Here is a 6740-nt window from a genome sequence, read left to right as displayed (position 1 = left end):
CAGATCGAAAGCCGTGGTTCAGGTTTGTAAGGATTTTGTGGGCTTGGAAATGGGACATAATGTGGCGGAAGATAATGTGTTCAAGGAGTTTGCAGGGGACAGAGGTAAGGGAGATTGGGCGATAGTTGGCGGGTTCGTGGCGGTCCCCTTTCTTAAAGGCACACGACACGTTGGCCGACAACCAGTCCTTGGGTAGACGTCCGCTGTCGACAGAGGTCTGGAAGATCAGTGCCAGCGCTGGGCCGACGCTGTCGGCGAGTGTCTTGAGGACGGTGTTCGGGATGCCGTCTGGTCCGGACGCCTTGTTGACTTTCAGTTGTCGTAACAGCTTGGTGACTCCGGGGACTGTGATGGTAATGGGTGGGATGTCAGGGGCGGTGGATTGGAGGTGGGGGAGGGGTTGGGAGGAAGTTTTGGTGAAGACAGATTTGAACTGGTTAAGGAGGATGTCCGCTTTTGACTGGCTGTCACTGTGGAGTTGGCCTTTGGTTTTGAGGGGGGCTACTCCGACATTGTCCTGTTTCCTGGCCTTGATGAACCGCCAGAATGGCTTGGTGTCGTTCCTATCTAGCCCTTCTTGAATGGTGCCGTTGATGTACTTCCACTCAGCTCGGCGTAACTCTCTTTTGCAGTGTTTTTGGAATCGGCGGTAAGGGGACCAGTTGTTGGAGGATCTCGCTCGGTGGAAGAGGCGTTTCTTGCGTTTCAGCATGCGTTTCAGGGGGATGGTTAGCCAGGGTAGGGTCTGCGATGGTTTTAGTGTAAAGGATGGGATGTTGGTTTCCATGGTGTTCAGGAGTAGGTTCTTGAATGTGGACCATAGGGTGTCGACGTCTTTTCCCTCCTTGTGTTCATCAGCCACGGTTTGGGCAGCGCTGGCAAGGTCACTTCTCATCTGGTCCCAGTTAGCCTTCTTGAACTTGTAGCATTTACGGGGCTTCTGGCGCGTGATCTGTGGTCGGACGTCAAAGTCCGCAGCGACAATGTCGTGGTCTGAGACGCCAGGTATGCTGGCAGTCGATTTCACCAGGGTGGGGTTGGAGGTGAACACAAGGTCTAGTAGGTTGGGGCCTCGGGTGGGGGTGTGGTGTACTTGGGTGAGGAGTGCGTTTGATGTGATGTTGATGAGGTGCTCTTGTATCTCGTTGTCTTTCCCTGAGGAGTGGGCGGTGTGCGTCGTCCAGTTGATGTCTGGGCAATTGAAGTCTCCGGCAAGGATGATCTCTCGTTGTTTCTTGCCGTCTTCAGTCAGCCTGTTCAGGGACTTCTGGAGTTCGTCCAGGTCACGTTGATTCCGTTCGGGCATGTAAAATGCTCCCACATACAAGTCTTTGCGGTTCTTCAACTTGACCTTGACCCACTCCAGTTCACAGTCGGTGACAAGCTGGGGCTGCTCGACGGTAGTCAAGGACTTGTGCACAAGGACGAACACGCCACCGCCGCTTCTGCCCAGGCGGTCATTCCTGAATATGTCGAAGTAGTCTGGGAATATTTCAGCTGACTTGATGTGGTCTGGTGATGGTGGTTTCCCTGGCTGGATGCCTCGTAACCAGGATTCAGTGCCGCAGACAATATCGGGCTTGGTGTACTGGAGTACCGTAGCAAGCTCCTGTTTCTTGGCGTTGGCGCACTGACAGTTTACGTTGAGGACGCGCAGGTTGGATTTCTTCGGTAGACCGTAGGTAAGTGAGCTGGTTGATCTTGCTTGAGATCGTTGTTGATCTTGCTGCGGGGAGGATGGGGAGGAGGGGCGACTGGTGACTTTAGGGCTACTAGTACGGGGCGGGGAGAAAGGGTCACCAGATACTATGGAGTCGACGATTGAAGCATTCTGCAGAGGGGCAAAATAGTTCGTGCAGTCGAGTTCATAGCTGCGGAAGGTAAAGCTATCACAGTTGGTGCTGTCGCACCTGGGGCAAATCCACGCGACGTTGGGGCGGCTGATAGCATCGTATTCTGCAGAGCCCACGTCCACACATGTGTGGTGGAACCAGCTGTCGCAAGAGTCACAACAGATGCCCTTACAGTCCCATGTTACCTCCAGGTCGCAGAAGCCACAGAAGCTGGCACTACCAGTGGCAGGTCCTGGGTTGCTGTGGATGTCGCCTGCTAGGAGGAGGATGGTGTAGATAACACCTGGCTTGTCTACACTTGCCTGGGCGAGTACTGACGAGTACTGACGACGGTTACGGGGTAATAGTACATCCGTACTGTCCGGGTTTAGGGTCCATGGTGGTGGTAGTCTTTCAGGTGGTTGGGGTGTGAGGGACCAGGGGGTGGGGGATTGGGAGGGGGCAAGTCTGTTCAGCACAGCACAGATGTAAGGCAGGATGAGGAGGCCTTTCAGCATGGTTGGGGGAGGTCATGCACTAGGGACAGCGTGGGGTTAGGTGGTGGTGGTGGTGGCAAGGTGGTGTATTAGGGCTGGCGCCTGGCAATCTGGGGTTTAATCCATGGTGCAGGTACTGCTGTTTAGCACAGTTGGTATGTCGGCGAAAGTCACAGTGTCACAAGAATAGAGATTTTGGGAGACAGGTACAGGAGAAGTAAGCGAGAGTGACTGTCGTGGTGCAACTCCTATTAGTAATAAGACTACACTATGACACCTAGTGTGTCGACACTACAAAAAGTCACAAAATAACGAGGCCGAAATGTGAAGTGGGAAGGCCAAGGAAATGGCGCCAACTACAGCGCAAGTTTCAGTCATTAATTTTGGCACTTAGCTGCGGTTCTTCGGCGGTGTACTTCACAAAGAGTTCACGCAGGTCTTCTAAAGTACGTTATAACACTTTTTGGCTGATTTATGTCACTTAATATCACAAAATATCCAGTTTGAAACGATGTTTTTGAGAGCCACTTTCCAAACACGTCTTGGCACTTCCGCGCATGCGCACACAGTTCCTCACTAATAGCAGATATCTGTCTGCTATATGTTTAAAGTTACAGTGTTAGTCGATTCAACTTATGCGATAAACATTAACGATACTCAAATGCTTATTCCATTTACCTGTTAAGTGCTCTACTCGGGCTTCCTTTCTCCCGGTCGATTCCCGTGACAACCCCTCCCTGTCGCTGGACAGTGGTTAAGTGTAACTATACTTTCGTTGCGAGGTACAAAGTCAACTCTCTCGGCCAGTGAGTTGAATTCACAGAACGTGCCATACACTTCTCTACGTCACGCTACTATCTCTGGTTAGCGCTCTAAAAGCGTGGAGGCTATCACTATAAACTTTGCCTGTCAATGTTATTCGTGATTTCCTTCACAATATCCCGTACTAAAAATAGAATACGGGATTGTGGGAAAGCTGTTCAAGGGCACTCGCGCACTATATTTGTTTTTCAATACACGACTCAAAACCTTTCAGATAAATCAACAAGTCGCGTAAGGCGAAATTACTACATTTAGTCAAGCTGTGGAACTCACAGAATGAAACTGAACGCACTGCATTTTTTCACAATGACCGTAGTCCGCCGCTTGTGCATAACGGAGTGAAACTGATGAGCCTGTTCAGCGCGGTAGTGGTTTCGCTGTGCTGCATATCACGTTTTCTGTACTTCTCTTCGTTTTAACTTTCTGAGCGTGTTTTTAATCCAAACATATATCTATATGTTTTTGGAATCGGGAACCGACAAGGAATAAGATGAAATTGTTTTTAAATCGATTTCGGAAATTTAATTTTGATCATAATTTTTATATTTTTAATTTTCAGAGCTTGTTTTTAATCCAAATATAACATATTTATATGTTTTTTGAATCAGGAAATGATGTAGAATAAGATGAACGTAAATTTGGATCGTTTTATGAAAAAAAAAATTTAATTACAATTTTCAGATTTTTAATGGCCAAAGTCATTAATTAATTTTTAAGCCACCAAGCTGAAATGCAATACCGAAGTCCGGCCTTCGTCGAAGATTGCTTTACAAAAATTTCAATCAATTTGATTGAAAAATGAGGGTGTGACAGTGCCGCCTCAACTTTTACAAAAAGCCGGATATGACGTCATCAAAAGTATTTATCGAAAAAAATCAAAAAAATCCGAGGATATCATTCCCAGGAACTCTCATGTCAAATTTCATAAAGATCGGTTCAGTAGTTTGGTCTGAATCGCTCTACACACACACACACACACACACATACACCACGACCCTTGTCTCGATTCCCCCTCTATGTTAAAACTTGACTAAATGTAAAAAGAATAACATACAAGTTCTTCACAAAAGAAGAAAAAAAGTTTAAAAATCATGATTTACAAAAGTCTTTGGGAACTCGGAACTCGAGACTACCGGCCTTGGAAGCAAACGTCGTTACCACCCCGCCACAAGGCTTGCACAATCGAGGCGTAAAAACTAAGACTTGAACTGCCAACATAACGGCCACGTGCCCGAGTTTTCGAATCGAGCATTTGTTGACTCGTCATTTTCCCCATTCGTATTTGTGTTTTGTACGTTTTCTTGATATAATCATTACGTGTAGTTGCGGTGTTGCCTATAGGGCAATCAATTTTCATCAAAACCGATGTCACGGTTACTACAAAATAAAACAAGTCGCGTAAGGCGAAATTTCTACATTTAGTCAAGCTGTGGAACTCACAGAATGAAACTGAACGCACTGCATTTTTTCACAATGACCGAAGTCCGCCGCTCGTACAAAGGGCAGTGAAATTGACGAGCCTATTTAGCGCGGTAGCGGTTGCGCTGTGCTGCATAGCACGCTTTTCTGTACCTCTCTTCGCTTTAACTTTCTGAGCGTGTTTTTAATCAAAACATATCATATCTATATGTTTTTGGAATCAGGAACCGACAAGGAATAAGATGAAATTGTTTTTTGATCGATTTCGAAAATTTAATTTTAATCATAATTTTTATATTTTTAATTTTCAGAGCTTGTTTTTAATCCGAATATCACATATTTATATGTTTCTGGAATCCAAAAATGATGAAGAATAAGATGAACGTAATTTTGGATCGTTTTATAAACAAATAATTTTAATTACAATTTTCGGATTTTTTATGACCAAAATCATTAATTAATTTTTAAGCCTCCAAGCTGAAATGCAATACCAAAGTCCGGCCTTTGTCGAAGATTACTTGGCCAAAATTTCAATCAATTTTATTGAAAAATGAGGGTGTGACAGTGCCGCCTCAACTTTTACAAAAAGCCGGATATGACGTCATCAAAGACGTTTATCGAAAAAATGAAAAAAATGTCCGGGGATTATCATACCCAGGAAGTCTCATGTAAAATTTCATAAAGATCGGTCCAGTAGTTTACTCTGAATCGCTCCACACACACACACACACACACACACACACACACATACACCACGACCCTCGTCTCGATTCCCCCTCTATGTTAAAACATTTAGTCAAAACTTGACTAAATTTAAAAATGAATGGGTAATTCTGGAAGTATTCAATAATTATGCAACTTTTTTATTATTTCGATTCATTTCATAATCCAAAAAAAGTTTGGAATGAAGCAAATGAATAAAATACAAGAATTACGAGTAAAAAAAAAAAAAGTAAAAAAAAATTGCTGTCGAAGCGGATTTGAATCCTGGACCATAAAAGTAGGGACAAGCGCATGATCGGGCGTGTTACCAACTGAGCTATTTTGTTGGACTGAATGCGTGGGAGATTTTAACTTTAAATATTAGGCTACACTTGAGTTCTCGAGCGTGGCGACGACCGACTCGAGTTTCCGAGCCTCTCCGTTCCTATTTGTGTACTGTTCTCTCTATCTCACTGTTCGGGACTAGTTCAGTTCATAACTTACCCTTCGCTCCCGGTCACTTCGTATAACTTTGGAAAGCAATATCACGGGGTAGCGATAATTTCAAGTGACCGACCTTATTGATACGAAATGCATTGACCAATCACCGAAAGGCGCTGAAGTCATTGCATGAAAGAATACCCCAAATCCTCTATTCTCGATCACATACTAAGGAGTTAGTTCGGGAGAACGACGATCTATGGACGGTTTATTATATAAAGGGAAGCAAGCTGTTAAAAATGGGCGTCGATAGAGCCAATGAACAGTCATGTGGACTTGTAGTATTTCATTCACTTGTGGTAGTACTTATAACTACAGTATCATTTTTGTGCATACTTGCAAAGTCATGATTTTTTTTATTTAGATGCAAGTCCACAATCCGGTGACGGGTTTTACAACTCTTTCCGGAAAATTACATAAAGTCTGTTCAGATGTTTGTAATGTTCTGAAACTTAATCTGAAGTACCTGTTGCATGTAGGCATATGATCCTGAAACTTGCCAAGCAAAAGGGTCATTGCTAAAAAGGAGTGCTTTTTGTTGTAGAAACCCTCAAAATTGACTTCAAAACCACTATGTTTTAAAGGCATATTAACTCGATGAATATACACGCTAATTGCTTTACCAACAGCTGGAGACATGCTAAATTAAGTTCCCTGCAAAATATTGTGGTCTAGGACCCCTTAAATGTTGAGATATTTGAATTTTTATTTTGATCTAGATCGTCCTATTTATAGATTTGCCAACAGAGGGAACGTTGACGCAAGGGAAATAACTCCGCGTCTTTGTTGACATCCTCACTTTTTCATAGTCAGAGGCTAGAACAAGCTGTAATGCATGTATATGGTCCGCGCATTGCGACATATCGTCATTATATGGCCTTATGATGCATTTGACATCGATTGTGGGCAAACTACACTTTGTAAACACGGGAGCGCGTACATATGCCTTTAATTAAGGGTGGTTGCC

The sequence above is a fragment of the Littorina saxatilis genome, linkage group LG10, assembly GCF_037325665.1.
Source record: "Littorina saxatilis isolate snail1 linkage group LG10, US_GU_Lsax_2.0, whole genome shotgun sequence".
In the NCBI taxonomy this organism is placed as follows: domain Eukaryota; kingdom Metazoa; phylum Mollusca; class Gastropoda; order Littorinimorpha; family Littorinidae; genus Littorina; species Littorina saxatilis.
This window is presented reverse-complemented; position numbering follows the sequence as displayed.